We start from the raw sequence: 17355 nt of genomic DNA on the forward strand, positions 1-17355 counted from the left end.
CCCAGGGCAGGATGGACTGGTATGAGAAGTCATAGTTTGAAGATATTAGGAGGAAGGTATAAAGGAGATGTCAGAGGTAGGTTCTTTACACAGAGAGTTGTGAATGCATAGAATGCGTTGCTAACAGTGGTGGTGGAAGCAGAGTCATTGGGGACATTTAAGCGACTGCTGGACATACACATGGATAGCAGTGAGTTGAGGGGTGCGTAGGTTAAGTTACTATATTTTACATTAGGATTAAATCTCGGCACAACATTGTGGGCCAAAGGGCCTTTTCTGTGCTGTACTTTTCTATGTTTTATGTTCTATGGTTAGATATCAAAACCTCTCAGGCAAAGTGCCCCCTTACTAGTTTGCTGTTTCTGGACAAAATGAGGACAGTTGAGGAATATTGCCATAATCCCATACTTATCAATAGAGTTAAAGCATGGAGGGCAATTCGGTAGAGAGAAGGCAATACTGGCAAAACAACTTCTCTTACACCTATAGTGGGTATGCCAGGTTTTTAATCGGGATGATGGGTTCAGGATTCAACCATTGGGCGGCTGGGGGTGTATCTTGCATGGGTGATTTATTTGAGAGAGACACAATGATGTATTTTGATCAGTTAGCAGGGAAATATGAGCTTTCTATCAGGGAACTCTTTTGTATTTTCAAGTTAGGGATTTTTTTCAAAAAAAGATTACACTTTTGACTGTTCCCGACAAATCTGACATAGAGAGGAGGGTGTTCAGTGCTAAGAGTACACTTTCTGTCAGCACATATATCATCGGTTAGTGGGGGCGGCCCCTCAGATGAGTTTGATCAGCTTTGCAGGGTGTGGGAGAGAGAGCTAGTCATTGAGGTCTCCTCAGAGACATGGAAAGATATTTGGGAAAACACAAGAAAGATATCAATTGCAATAGGACCCATGTTTTACAGTTGAAGATTCTCCACAGGGTCCACTTGGCACCGGATCGTTTGTCAAAATTTAAACCAGGGTTATCCTCAACATGTGAGGAGAAAGTGAGGTCTGCAGATGCTGGAGATCAGAGCTGAAAATGTGTTGCTGGAAAAGCGCAGCAGGTCAGGCAGCATCCAAGGAACAAGAGAATCGACGTTTCAGGCATAAGCCCTTCTTCAGGAATCTTCAACATGTCCCAAGTGTAAAGTTAGTACAGGCACTCTTACCCATTGTCTCTGGTCCTGTGATAGGCTCCAAACATACTGGAACGTTATGGCAGGTGCAATGGGGGGGATTTTGGGTGTAAGGGTGGAGAAGAACCTGATTTCTCTTCTTCATGGCCTGCCCAGTGTATTCCCTGTAGATGCGCATAAGGAAAGACTTTTCAACATGCTCACTTTCTGCGCAAGAAAGAATATCTTGTTAGGTTGGGTGTCCGAAAATCCCCCCAGCCTGTTGGGGGTTGGCAGAAGATTGTTATGGAGTATATCCCCTTGGATTTTCTTACAAGTATGATATGCCACAAAACTGAGAATTTCTATAAGACGTGGTGGCCCTTTTTCGAATACCTGGACACAGATTTGTCTGTCACACTAATAAGGGCTTTTATATAGCCGTAACAATTGTGTTTTATGAGTCCTAATATCCAGAGAGCGGAACTGAGAATGTATGAATAGGTGAAAAGTAATGCTCTCGATAGTTGAGAGTTAGTATCTATTTCGCTGAGCTGTATTATAATCTATTAGTGTTGCTCGTTATTATATATTTAATTTAGTAGTTGGGGTTTTTATTATATATTTTGTTTATACATATACTTTTGTACATGAGGGAAGTTTGGGCTTTTTGCATGGTTTTTGGTGTTCTTTCTTTGTATTGTTTTCAATTGTATTGTTTTGTATTTGTTGTAATATTAAAAAAAATCTATTTTTCAATAAAAATGTATTTAAAAGAAACTATTTTAGTCCTTGAACATCACAAGTGTCAAAAACAGATAATGCAAGTTGAAAATTAATAGTTTACTTTTATTAAATTGTGACATTTCCTTCAACATATTGATGTTGATAATAAAATTTTAAAAATTCCAAAAATGCTTGAAAAAGAACCAATTGTAAATTTCTTTGAGAGCTTTACTTCTGTGACCCTATGAAAATTACCTTTCTGGATTCACCGGTAATAGTACTGAAGAAGCTATGGATAAACATATTTTTGTGAAGCTCTTGGGTTGCAAAATGAACCTGTTATTGTTGTAGATGAAGATGAACAGTGGACTGTGCACTGGCACATGAAGATATCATTCTCTCAGTATAAAAAGGGCAAAGCAACATGTAAAAAGAAAACAAAGAGCCTGAAAAACTGAAGAACAATCTAGTAATTCTGACAGTCAGCATGTGACAGGTAGAGAAATATTTACCATATATGAAGCATTTGTAGGCATTTAATTCTCAATGAAATTAAACGGAATGGAAAAAGCAGCTTATATTTAAATTAGCTACAAACACAATTACAAAAAGAAGACGTTATGTTTAAAACTGGCCCTTTTATGTGACTATTTTTATAAATAAGATTAAGAAAATACATGGATTATTTCTGTTGGCTCTTCTGGGCAAAATTTCCTCTCATTTGAAAAAGTGTGGGTGCCCACAATTTTACTTTTCCTAATTTCTTAAAACACAAGAACACTAAGCAAAAGAAAGCTACATTTATGTCTTTATTAATGTTCACCAGATGCCTACCTGCATGTAAGTGTAAAGAGAGCAAGCGAGAAGCCCTGATCAGCCCGTTTGAGCTGGGTAGTGTCGATGTCTACAAAGTGTCCCTGCTACAGCCTTTCAATGCTAGTTACTTGTTTGCCCTGCAATATGACTCTCTGCTGCCTAACTGGCCTCCCAATGCATGGGAGAAGTGTCATGATGGTCATGAGGGGTTAGGAAAAGCCAGTTACCAATGACCATAGACCATGAGGTCCATATGGCTGGTGCCTGTGGATCGAGTCCTAAGATGCTGTTTATTGCACACTATATGGAAGTTCTCTGGAGGAACTGGCAAGTAGAATTCACAGGTACACAGTCCAACTTCCATGTCAGGTTTTGGTGGTGTTTGGTGAGGTAGAAAGCTGAATATTAATGAAGACAGTTGGGCCATTAACAAGATGTTGAACAAGCAATAATTCCCTTCAACTAGCACCTTGCCACTGCCACGTGAGAAACTCACTATGCCACTTGTCAAAAACAGAAAAGTTGGAGTGACATGCTCCTGCTGTCAAGATGGACCTCTCTGGATCTTTCACCTGATGTCACCATAACCTATATTACTCAAATCCTTAGGAGGGTCCCCCCCCCGCATAAAATATTTCAAAAGAATGGTAACTGACTGGAATTTTGAAAAAAAGAACTGGGCTTTTGGCTGAGGACAATGTTCAAACAATGTTCAAAGTTTTTAAAGGGCCGTTATCAGGACGTAGAAGTAAAGGTAAAGTGCAAAAGAGATTTACAAGAATGGCATAGGACTGAGGATGGAATCTTATAACAACCTAATAGCTTGAACTATGATGAGAAATATGCCTATTAAGGATGATTGTTGCTTATTAACATTTAATCTTAACTCATTAATATTCTATCCTACCACAGGGTGGGTAAAAATGAGAATTCTTGACATGTAAGTCAAAGCAGGTATCTGTTTTAAAACCGGAATTGTCTAAAGAAACTCAGTAGGTATGGTTGCATCTGTGGAGGGAAATTAGAATCAAAGTTTTGAGTCCAATGACCCTTCAAAATGTTGGAGGCAGTTTACAGAAGATTCACTAGTTTAATACCAGATATGGAGGGCGTGTCTTAGGAAGAGAGATTGAGTAGGTTGGGCCTGTACACATTGGAATATAGAAGAATGAGAAGCAATCTTACTCAAACATTCAAGATTCTTAGTGGACTTAACAGGGTCAATGCAGAAAGATTGTTACCCTGTATAGGTGAGTCTAGACCAAATTCTACAATCTGATCTTCTAGACCAAAGCCATCTCTAACAATTGCGCCAATGCAATTTTTCATTAAAATTGCTGCTCATTCACCTTTACCTCGCTTCTTTTTTTTGAATGTCACAGATGCCTCAATATTTCTGACTAAATGTCAGAATAAGGAGTTGCAGAGGTATTTCTCTTGGACAATTGTGAATTTGTGGAATAATTTACCACAGAGGACTGTTGAGTTTGGGTCATTAAGTGTATTCAAGGCTGAGATAGACAGATTTTGAATCTGTGAAGAAATCAAGTGTTACAGGAAAAAGGCAGTAAGTTGGAGTTGAGGATTATCAGATCAACTGTGATCTCCTTGAATGGTGGGGCAGACTCGGTAGGCTGAATGGCCTACTTCTGGTCTCATGCTTTATTTAAAGGCTGCCAGCCTTTCTGGCTTGCAATATTATTTAATGTAGATGGAAAAGCAGGTGGCTTGTCACACATGGCTGAACTGAACATTCAAAGGGGTGGCTATGTGGCATTGGACTATATCAATGTCAGACCTACAGCATATGCCACAGGCTTCTGCAGCAAAAGCAATGGCCATACATGAAAGTACAGGGGACCAATCCTCAATGGAGTGAGGTTTTATTTCCCACAATAACCTTTGTTGCACCTTCTCAAATGCCTTCCAGAAATCCAAGTACTGTACATCTACAGCTTTCCTTGTTCTACAGTGCATGTTGCTCCCTCAAAAAATCTCCAAAAATTGGTTGACATGATTTATCTTTGATGAACTATTCTGACTATTTCTGATTATCTTGAGATTTTCTAAGTTGCAACTGTAATTTTGTTAATGGTCAATCTAACACCTTCTCCCCAACAGTTATCCAGCTGACTGACCCATATTTTATATGCCAATTATATGCCTCCCTCCCTTCTTGGATTGAGGGGTTATATTCTACATATGTTGCAGTCTGATAGACCTTTCCTGAATCTAGAGAATTTTGGAAAATTAAGCCAGCACATTCACTACTTCATTAGCAACCTTTCTTAAGACCTTAAGATGAAGTCCATTTGGACTGAGAAACTTACTTCCTTTCAAATTGGATGTAAAATTCAATGATACTGTGGTCGCTGATACCTAGGGATGCCTTTACTCTGACATCATTAATTAAGCCTGTTAAGTCAAATAAAACCTGATCTGTGGATGGTTGTGTTGTAAGAAACTATGTTAAAAGTATTCGATGAGCTCCTCAACCAAGCCACTACTGGCAATCTGATTTTTCCAGAACATATGTAGATGAACATTAGCATGATTATTTCTGTTCTTTTTAATAAGCATCTTATATTTATTTTGTATACTTGGTTTTTCAGAGTGGTTACTGTTAAGAGCTCTATACACTAACTTCCACCAATAACTTCTTTCCACAACTATTCCTCATTTCCCCCCGAACCATTTCTACATTTTGATCTCCTGAACCAAAGCCATCTCTAACAATTGCACCAATGTAATTTCTGAGTAATAGTGCTGCTCATCCACCTTTACCTAGCTTCTTATTTTGTTTGAATGTTGTAGACACCTCAATATTTAGGAAGCGATTTTTGTCATCCTTAAGTCATATCTCCCAAATAGGTATCAGATTGTATATAAACACTTAATTTCATGTACCTTTGTTACCTTGATATGAATGCAACAATCTTTCAGATGCAGAGCCTTTATTTTTGTATTTTTATCAACTTTTCAGAATGGCAGCTGGAGACCAGTGGAGGTCTGTTGGGACCTCAATTATTCACATTATAATAATGCTCTGGACAAAGGAACTGAGGGCATTGTTGCTATGTTGACAGATATATAAAGATAGGTGGAGGTACAGGTAGTTTTGAGGAAGAGAGGAGTCTACAGAAGGACTTGGACAGGCTAGGAGAGTGGGCAATGAAGTAACAGTTGGAATACAATGTGGGAAACAGTGAGATTGTGCACTTTGTTAGGAAGGATAGAGGCATTTACAATTTTCTAAATGGAGAAAGACTTCAGAAACCTGAAGCACAAAGGGACTTAGGAGTTCTAGTTCAGGATTCTCTTAAGGTTAACTTGCAGGTATTGGCAGTTAGCAATGTTAGCATTTATTCTGATCTACAATACTAAAACCGGAATGTTGAAGGCTCTGGTTAGACTGCATTTGGAATATTTTTAGCAGTGTTGGGCTACTTATCAAAGGAACGATCTCCTGACCTTGGAGGGGATCTGGAGGAGGTTTACAAAAATGACCCTGGGGACAATAGACATGTATATGAGGAATGTTGAGGACTCTGGGTCTGTACTCAATGGAGCTTAGAACAATGAGAGGGGAGTATCATTGAAACTGACAGAGCAGTGAGAGACCTGGACAGATTGGATGTGAAGAAGATGTTTCCACTAGTAGGAGAGACTAGGACCCAAGGCCACAGCCTCAGAGTGAAGACATGATCCTTTAGAATTGAGCTGTGGAATTTCTTCAGCCAAAGAAGTGGTGAATCTCTGGAGCTCATTACCCCAGAAGGCTGTAGAGGTCAAGTCACTGAGTGTATTTAAGACAAAGATAGATAAATTCTTGATTAGTAAGAGGATCAAAGGTTATGGAAAGTAGGCAAGATAATGGAGATCAGAAACATGTCAGCCATGATCCAAAAGAGGGAGCACACTCAATGGACTGAATGGCCTAATTCACCTCCTATACCTTCTGGTCTCATGACAGTAATTGTTGGTGTACTCTTAGGTTTTTCTTCTCTTTACCCCTTCCTGACATTCGCTGACCCCCATTTCCCATATTTCAATTTTCCTCTCTTACATTGTCTCTGTCCTTTGATATACCATATTCTTCAACATTTGATTCCTTTCCTCCATTATTTAGTTCAAAGCCCTCTCAATCTCCCTGGTTGTGTAGTTCACAAGAGCATGGCCTCAGCATCATTCAGTGTGGACTGTCCCAATTTTCTCTTGTAGTGATGTGTTAAGGTTAAGTGCACATGGCCCATGAACTGGAACTCACTTCTCCCACTCCAGTCGTGGAGCAACAGATTCATTCTTCATTTTTATATACACTGTGCTGATTTGCTCACTGCTCAGCTAATAACCCAGATATTTTTACCTCCATGGTTCTGCTTTTTAATTTATTTACTAGCTCCTCATACTCTCTATGGAGAACCCCTTTTCTTGTTCTACCTATGTTTTTGGTATCTATAGGGACCATGACCGGTCGATCTTCTCCACTGCAAGTTCTTGTCAAAAGCCCAGTAAAAGTGAACACTTTTGCTTCTTCTGCTGCATGACTACTGTATATGAACCAAATTAATGAGACAAATAGTAGATGATTACTTGAGAAAAGTCAACATCAGCCAGGGTGGGCCATCAGTCATGAATCCCATTCAAAACTGCATATTTCCAAAAAGTAGGAAAATTCAGCCCATTACCTGAATTTTTCTAAAATACTTACGTAATATGTAATACATAGGCAATAAGCATAGGTAAATCAGGAAAACGTTATGTTGGGATTTTGGGGCCTGTGGTTCTAGTGTTATGGTGCTGATTGATGATCAGGGCTTCAGTCTTCCTAATGTTTAATTGGAAGTAATAGTGACTCACCCTAAACTAAGAGGTAGGCAATCAATCTGATAATGAGGAGTGCAATGATGGAGTCAGCATACAACTAGAATTTTACCTGGTGAAATTACACTGATAAAATTTCTGAATATTGTCTGTTTTCTGCTGTGAAGTCTGAGAGAGTTTAGAAATCACTCGAAAACTCATTCTGTATTTCTACTCCACCAATTCTATAGAATTATTGACTGACTTTCTCTCTATTAGGCAGGGTATAATTTTTCGCACTGACATATAGAGGGATCTGGGCATACAGGTCCACAGATCCCTGAAAGTAGTAGCAGGTGGGTAAGGTGGTCAAGAAGGCATTTGAAATGCTTGCCTTCATTGGTCGGAGCATTGAAAATAAAAGTTGGCAACTTATATTACAGCTGTACAAAACTTTAGTTAGGCCACATTTGGAATATTGCATGCAATTCTGGTCACTACACTACCAGAAGGATGTGGAAACTTTGGAGAAGGTGCAGTGAAGGTTTACCAGGATGTTGCCTGGTCTGGAGGAAAGGTTAAATAAACTTGGATTGTTTTCACTAGAAAGACAAGGCTGAGGGATGACCTGATAGAGGTCTACAAAATTATGAGAAGCATAGATAAGGTGGGTTACTAGAAGCTTTTTTCTAGGTTGGAAAGGTCAACAACAAGATGGAACAAGCTCAAGATGAGAGACAGAAAGTTTAAGGGGAGAAATGTGGAGAAAACTTTTCAGACAGTGTGTGGTGGTTGCCTGGAACGCACTGCCAGTGAAGGTGGTGAAAGCAGGTACATTAGCAACGTTTAAAGCATATCTTTACAGGTTATTCTGGTATAACGTGTGTTTCATCAATGTGAATTGGCTATAACATGATTGACGAATTGTGGACGTTGTTTGGGTAACGTGAACTTCCTACTGAACTGGTGTCGCAATTTTCTACAGCAACCTTCTACAGCGAGTTTTTCGATGGCAATTTTCCATAGTGCAATTTTCGATGGCACATGGTTGCAGAGGAACACAACTATTATGTTGTAGTAGAATGATCTGTACATGAACAGGAGGCAAACAGACGGAGAGAAACCGTACATAGGCAATAAGTAGTCAGTGCAGGCTTGGTGACCAAAGAGCCTATTCCTGTGCTGCATTGAATTGTATTAATTTTTTTCCTTCCCCCTTTTATAATAAATCCCTTTTCAGTTGATTCAGTACGCAGAAGATGGACTCATGGCAGAATTTAACTGTTTATGCTTACTGCCAGTTTTACTCACCTGTTTAGGCCCAGAGGAAAACATGCCCTCAACTGCCAACCTATATTTGTGCAAAGCACTGTTGCTATGCAAAAGAAGCGGTACGTCATTGTAGCTAATTATTCCCTCAAGACACCATGATGCATTCTCAAGAATAAACAGCATTCAGTAAAATGACTTGACCTTCATTAGCTGTGTGTGGTACAAAATAGTTGCAAAGATGTATTATGTTGAAGATGTTTACACTTTTTTGTAAATCCTTTTATGAGGCCTAAACAACTGCTACACTGCAAGGCTAAGCATTTTAATGTTTTGTTTTAATTTCTCACCAGCTTATTACCAATTTTCTCTTTTGTCCTGAAGTGAAATTAAGCATGGGCAATAAGTACTGGCATCACCAACAACACCGTGTCTAGTAAAGGGTTAAATAAAATTGATCGTTTTCTTAAAACCAGTTGGGTAATGTGATATCTTGCCATTATTCCAACCCGTATTTGTAGCCAGCTGTAGTCTTGCTCTTGCAACCTGCCTGACAACAACAAAACCGAAACAATGGATGAAATTTGAGGTTTTCTTGATCTGACCAGCTCAGCAGCTCATTAAATAAACCAATTCAGCTATCAAGAAACCTTCTTTTTTATTATTGTTTTCAGTTCCTTCCTTGTTTTATCCCTTCATGTCATGAAATTGATGAAAAATTAGAGTGCAGCTTTACAGATTCTGGCAGTCCGCCAAATCCTCTGTTTTTGGTGCCAGGTAGAGAAGTGAGTATCTGCAGACTAGTGGTGCCTAATAAATATCATGTAGAAAACCAAGCTATTCCCATGTGGACATTTCAAACATGCATTTCCATCAAAAATTACTTCATAGCAAGAAGAAACAGGAATTTGAGTCATAGAGGTTAGATGTACAGCCACGGAAACAGACCCTTCGGTCCAACTCATCCATGCCGAACAGATATCCTAAACTAATGTAATCCCATTTGCTAGCACTTGGCTCATATCCCTCTAAAACCTTCCTATTCATGTACTCATTCGGATGCCTTTCAAATGTTACAATCGTACTAGCCTCCACCACTTCCTCTGGCAGGTCATTCCATACACGCAGCACCCTCTGCGTGACTGATTTCTCTTTATTTTCTTGGTCAACTAATCAAATCTGGGAGGTCTTGGCATAATAGACTCAGCATCATTGGAGAACTGGAAAAATGTCAGGAAAACAGATGTGTCTCAATATTGTATTTGAACCTTTCAGGTGATTCTATCAGTAGATTCAAGCAGAGCATTAAACTGTAACAGAGGTCTTTTAGATCTAACTATAAAAAGTTACAATTAAGCCCGTGGACAATATCATCCTTAAAAAGAGGGAATGCATGGAGAAAAAGACATATTCTAGTGAAAAGAAAATGGAATTTTTCAAAGATTGTCTATAAATACCCAGTCAGCTAAATTGCAGGGAAGTAAGTTGTACCTTTAACATGTATTAATAGGTTAAAAAATATTATCCATAAATGAAATAATTCATTTTATGATTCACTTCGCCGTATGCACAATTAAACATGCACAAAAAGATTAGTTGAAAATATAACAGCAAACATTCAGGAAAATAGGGTAGAATTTTTTTTAAAAAGCATTAAAATAAAATGTACAAAGCGAGCGACCTATTTCACAGTACACATCAACATCTTTGGAAACATTCATGAGGAATGACAGTGATTTATGATTTCCTTTTTCTCTGGCCCTCCAGGGAAAGTATTTATTCCACAGATATCACAGATGAGTAAAAGAAGTAAGAAGCAAAAGAAAATAACACCAAATTGACACATAGGAAATAAATCACATTAGGGTTGATAAATGTCTTCATATTAAAAATCCACAGTACAACTAACATGTCTAAAGTTTAGAAATAATATGTTATGGACTATGATAGATAGGTTTAAAAATCAAACGTGCCTTGGAGCCAATAAAAAGCTGTACCAATTAGTGCACCAACAACACAATGCTGTAACTGTCCAGCATAGAAAATCCTCTAACTATACCTTAAACTTTAATTTAATATGTACAATTCTTCTCAATTTAGTAGCAAGATTTAAAGCCACTGGTTTAGATTTTGACTTGGAGCAGTTGTTTTTTCTTCTACCTCTTTTGATGCCAGTCTTATTAATACCTTATGTCTGGCAGAAAAAAAAAACAGAGCAGAAATGTTCTGACAATTCTAACGTTTTCTTAGATGTAAACAGTTTTGATCGAAGGAGTTAACCTTGTTTCTGTCTCAATAGTTGCTGCTCAATAGTTGAGTATTTCCAGTGGTTTTTCTATGCATGTCAAATCTCCAGTATCTCTGTATTTTGCTTTTGTATTCACCATTTTTCAAGGTGTAATTTAAAAAAGGTTATGGCTCTGAATGTGCATGTGGTAAGTTGCTCTGCATTTATACCAATGAGAAAAACGTTGTGCCATGCAATGGTCTGAACAGCTGCTTGAAGCAGCATGGGTCAATTTATTTACTTACTCTTTCGATGAGTGGTTGCTGTAAATTTAATACAGAATTAAAGACATGAGGTTAGAATGCATGGAAATTATATTTCAGCCTCTCATGAGGTATATTTGGCTGATGATTGCAGCAGCTAAGTAAGGGACAGTGAGTGGATAAGGCCTAACACTTCATGTACCTTCAATTGAGGCATTCAAGAGACATTGGATGATTATTTGGATAAAGATAATGAGCCGGGGTCTGGGGAAAAAAAGCAGGAGGTTGGCACTAGGCAATGATGCTCATATAACCAGCTGGTGCAAGCAGGATTGGCTGAATGGCCTCCTCCTGTGATTCTGTGAAGTTGACCTTCATATTGTTGTTACACATGCATCCACTTCATTCACTGCAGGAAGGACGAAAACGCATTGGGGGTTTTAATACATTAATTTTGCAGGGTGACACCAACAAAGCTGCACCTTTGTAGTGAAAGAAAATGTAATTTACCCATCACACCTCGAAACTAATCCAAAAAAGATGTGGAATTTCAGGATTTGTTTACTCAAAGTATTTCAAAGCAATTGCATGGCAATCAAATTTAAATACAAATAAAATATAAATTTGTTTAAAAGACCACACTAATAGTAAGCCACAATATATCCTTGTTATTTTGTTCAGCATTATATTCACTTAAAGACATTAAAACAGTAGTCTCGGCATGTTTTACTGTAAATGGTTAACACGCTTCATTTGCAGACAGTCTGTTTACCATAGAATTCAATCCACAGGCACCAGTGTCACAAAATGTCATAAACCATCTCGGGTGTTTGGCTTTTACATATAAATGTCTCCCAACAAATATCTTTATTGATGTAGCAATCTTTTGATGATCTGGTAAAGAATTAATAATAATGCCAAAAAGATTATTTCCTCCTGTAAATTTTAGCTAAAGGTCAAGAATCTGTGTAAAAACAAAAATTATTGGACAGATTTAAAAAGGGAAAACAAAAATAAAATCTCTTTGAAATTATAGTGAGATACTCAGTGACATTTTCACAACTCTGCAGGAATATCTACCATGGAGACATCCAGCTTTGCCAGTGACAGATGGAAAAGGCTTTCAGATCTGGCAAAATGCCAGAAAATGCAGATTCCTTGATGTTGTACAAATAGTTGAATCCAAATCTTTAGATGAACATTGAACTCAATTGAATCTGAGCAGATTTTTCTTTCCATCCAATTACAATCTGATACTTTTCAACTTACAGGCAGTCTACAGAAGGAAAATGCAATAAGGCCTTTGAGATGTGCAATTATCCCTCGTGCAAATGAATAGAAGTAGGTTGCATGTAAACTTTGTGTTGACTGCTTATCAACATGATTTCTGCATGTAGTCCAGTGTGAAATGCTCTGTTGACTGACTGCACACTCAACAGCTGGCTCAGGAACATATGTGGATGGTATAACTTACAGAAAGCTTGTATTTCATAAAGGCCTGGCCTTCTGAAAAGGGAGATGCACTCAACTTACAGGAGCTGCTGCATGATCTCAGAAAAGTTTTGCTGAAGAAAAGAAACTGTAAAAGTTGCAAAATAACCACACAAAGGTTTCCAAAGTTCTCTGATGTTGTGGTAGAGGTCTTAAGCGATGGAGATAGCAATGAGGAAAGAGTAAGTGTTTTCACAGTGAGTCTCCAGGCCCTCATGAAATATTTTACAAAGGAACTGAGAGTAGGGAGCCAAGGAGATCTGCCACAAGACATAGGTGCAGTGCTGAAATAGTTTAGTGACTTTATGTGGATGGTCAAGATCAATGAATGGTTCCTCAAATAACATTTCCCATCCATAAGACCATAAGTAGATAAGATGTAGAAACAGAGCAGTCGATTCATCAGGTCCACTCCGTCATTCAATGGGATCATGCCAGATCTGATATTCCTTGACCATCTTTCCTGCCTTTTCTTCATAACATTGATGCCCTTATGAATTAAAAATCAGTGTCAGCCTTGAAAGTTCTTAATGATGCAGTCTCACAGCTTTCTGTGGTAAGGAATTATAGAAATTCACTACTGTTGAGACAAGAAATACCTCCTCATCTCAATCCTAACTGGCTGATCCCTAACTCTGTGAATATGCCCTCTGGTCCACAAGGGCAAAGAACCTCTCTGCATGTATTCTGTCAAGCCCCTTAAGGATTTTACATCTTTCAATCGGGTTGCATCTCATTCTTTTAAACTCAACCTACTCAACCTCTTCTCATTAAAAAAAATCCCTCCATGTCAACCAAGTGAGTTTTCTTTGGATTGCCTCAATGGCCAGTATATCTTTCCTCAGATAAGGAGACCAAAGCAGTTGACCGTAATCCAAGTGTAGTCTGACCAGTACTTTGCATAGTTTTGGGGAGATCTCTCTTTTTTATGATATACTCCCATTTAAATAAAAGATGGCATGACCCTTCACTATTGCTCACTGAACCTGTGGGCTAGCTTTTTATGATTCATGCATAAGGACTGTCAAATGCCCCTGTGCTGCAGCTTTCTATAGTCTTTTTCCATTTAAATAATGTTCAGCTCCTCAATTCTTCTTGCTAAAGCTCATGATCTCATATCTTCTCACATTATATCACATAATTCTGGCTCCAGCACTGACCTCTGTGGCACTCTATTAGTTCCCATCCTGAAAATGCCTCCATTATACCAACTCTCTGGGGAGAATCTTTTAGGGGTGTGAGTGACATTGACTATAGAGCCATGGCAGAATCGGACAAGAAGTCTGACGAGGACCACTTCGACATTGGGTACATCTTGCTCCATCTTTTACAAGCAGCACAGCAAGTTGCCAACTCAGGGGGAATTAATCATTGTTAAATACCTTGTTGCAACCTGACTTGCCTCATTAATATTCAACTTTATACCATGCCAAACGTGACAAACAAGCTCGATGTCAAGAAACTCAACATGGAAACTAGAATGGATTCCTGGAAGATTCAGCTCACATTTGCTCCAAATAATCTCCATGTTGGAAACAACCAAACTACATCTCAGGTTACAATCCACAGGCATTGGCTGCAGGCACCCTTCATCCAGAGGCATTGGCATCAGGCATTTGCCAACCCCTCACAACTAACACCCCTCTCCTATACACTGGCAGGATACTCTGAAACACAGTTTTGCACAACATCCTACACTGGCAATTGATACTGAAAACTTGCAATAGGGACACTTTGAGTGCATGGACAGGCACCCAGTTCACAGCTGGGACCACATTACTCTTCAGGGCCGTTTGCTTGTTTCCTTAGCACTTGCTCACTGAGCACGTATCACACCATTCCTGCTTTGATTTGTGATGCCAATCAGCACAGGCACACAATGAGACAGATCTCCTTACTACTCAGCAGTTCTCAGTCAAGCGGGAGCATATCTTTCTGTAAAACAGTGTGCTATGCCAATGTCACAGTTTGCATCATGCGCCAGCAGCCCTTTGCACGTGCAGCATGGATCAGCCTCACATGCTGGACCAAGGATCAACCACAGTCATGTGTCTGGTCCAGGTGATCTCAGTACTAGGGTCCCTGACTCTGCTGTTCAGGGAGAAAGTGAGGACTGCAGATGCTGGAGATCAGAGCTGAAAATGTGTTGCTGGAAAAGCGCAGCAGGTCAGGCAGCATCCAAGGAGCAGGAGAATCGACGTTTCGGGCGTGAGCACTTCTTCAGGAATGAGGAAAGTGTGCCAAGCAGGCTAAGGAGGGTTCCTAGGCGGAAGATGAGGCGCTCTTCCTCCAGCGGTCGTGTTGCTATGGTCTGGCAATGGAGGAGTCCAAGGACCTCCATGTCCTGTGGGAGGGGGAATTGAGCCACAGGGTGGTTGGGTTGGTTGGTCCAGGTGTCCCAGAGGTTTTAGAGAACACATTTTCAGCTCTTCAGGGACTGTTCAGGAACTGCATCACGTTCAGTCCTGTAACTCAATAGCGAACAGTCGGGGGAGAATGGAGTACTTTTAACACAATTGGGGAATTGTGCAGCCACCAGTGAGGGGTCTGATCACTTCTCGGTTTAGGTCTCTCTCAGTTCGATCACACAAGAGGGAGTTTGGGGCAGAGGGGAAATAAATGTTTTAATTAAGATTTTCTGACAAAATGAAGTCTCCAGAGTGAGAGGCATACGGGAGAAAAAATAATGTGTGGTGCAAGAGGCTTATCTGCATTGAGACCAATGGTGGTGTGTCACAACATAAGAACATAAAGCCATTGGAAAAATAAGCAGGTGTAGGCCATCTGGCCCTTCGAGTCTGCTCCGCCATTCAGTAAGATCATAGCTAATCTTTTTGTGGCCTCAGCTCCACTTACCTACCCTCTCACCGTAACCCTTAATTCCATTATTGTTCAAAAAAAAATCAATCTTAGCTTTAAATACATTTACTGAAGCAGTGTTAACTACTTCACTGGGCAAGGAATTCCAGAGATTTATAACCTTCTGGGTGAAGAAGTTCCTTTTCAATTCAGTCCTAAATCTGCTCCCCCTAATTTTGAGGCTATGCCCTTTTGTCCGAGTTTCACCTGCCAGTGGAAACATCCTCTCTACTTCTATCATATCTATTTCCTTGCATAATTTTATGTGTTTCTATAAGATCCCCCATCCTTCTTCTAAATTCCAGTTAATATAAACCAGTCTTCTCAGTCTCTCCTAATAAGCCAACCCCTTCAACTCCAGAATCAAACTGGGGAACCGCCTCTGCACCCCCATTAGTGTTTACTCGAGTAAGGAGAGGAAAACTGCATGCAGTACTCCAGGTGTGGCCTCACCAGCACCCTATACAGCTGCAACATAACCTCTCTGCTTTTAAACTCAATCCCATTAGCAATGAAGGACAAAATTCCATTTGCCTTCCTAATTACCTATTGTACTTGCAGACCAACCTTCTGTGATTCATGCACAAGGACACCCAGGTCCCTCTGCACAGCAGCATGCTGCTACTTTTTACCATTCAAATATCAGTACTTTTTAACCATTACTGCTACCAAAATGGATGACTTCACATTTTTAACATTGTATTCCATCTGCCAGACCTTTGCCCATTCATTTAAGGTATCTATGTTCCTCTGCAAATTTTCAGTTCTCTGCTCACTTTGCTGTGCCACTCATCTTCGTGTCAACAGCACACTACACGTAGTCCCCAACTCCAAATCATCTATGTAAATTGTGAATAATTGCGGTCCCAACTCTAATCCCTGAGGCACACCACTAGTTACTGATTGCCAAGCAGAATAGTACTCATTTATCCCCACTCTTTGCTTTCTTTTAGTCAACCAATGCTCTATCCATGCTAATACTTTACCTGTAACACCATGTATCTTTATCTTATACAACAGCCTGCTGTACAGCACCTTGTCAAAGACTTTTTGGAAATCTAGGTACACCACATCTACAGGGTCCCCATTGTCCAAAGTGCTCGTAATTATGAAAGCAGCTGTTTGATGAGTAGGATAGGTCAGTAATTCTAGAGTGAATGTTAGGTAGTTTGTTTGTGTTCAAGTGTCCAAACTCTTTTTCTCACTTTCTGAGCAATATCTGGTTAAGCTTTCATTGCATGACAATATTTATTCTTAGAGAAACAAAACTAGCTGTGAGGGTTATGGATGGCAGGTCAAAAGTGGAGTGTATATCCTCATGGTCAGACCATGTGTCCCAAACATATTTGCAGGAAGTGTCACCAGTTGCACAAGTTTAAGCTCCAGGTTTTGGAACAAGAGTAGTGACTAGAGTCGGTGTGGTGCACTGTGAGATAGAAGGCTACAAGGGTAGCATGTATTGGGAGGTGGTCACAATACAGGTTAGAATTGTATTGGCAGAAAAGAAATAGGTGACTATCGGGCAGTCAAAGCAAACCAGGCATGTAGTGCAGGAATCCCTTGATTCTACCTTGTTGGCTAATTGATATTCCATTTTGGAAGCGAGTGAGGGTGATGGTTCTCCAGGGGATTCTAATCAGAGGTAACTCCATGGCACCATATGCATCTCAGTTATATAGGGAGGAGAAAGAAGAATGGATGAGCAAAGATTGTAGAGGATTCCACAGTCAGGGGATTAGACAGCTCTATCTGTGATATTAAGCTTGACTCCAGAATGGTGCCAGG

Source organism: Chiloscyllium plagiosum, chromosome 7 (genome assembly GCF_004010195.1).
Source record: "Chiloscyllium plagiosum isolate BGI_BamShark_2017 chromosome 7, ASM401019v2, whole genome shotgun sequence".
Taxonomy (NCBI): domain Eukaryota; kingdom Metazoa; phylum Chordata; class Chondrichthyes; order Orectolobiformes; family Hemiscylliidae; genus Chiloscyllium; species Chiloscyllium plagiosum.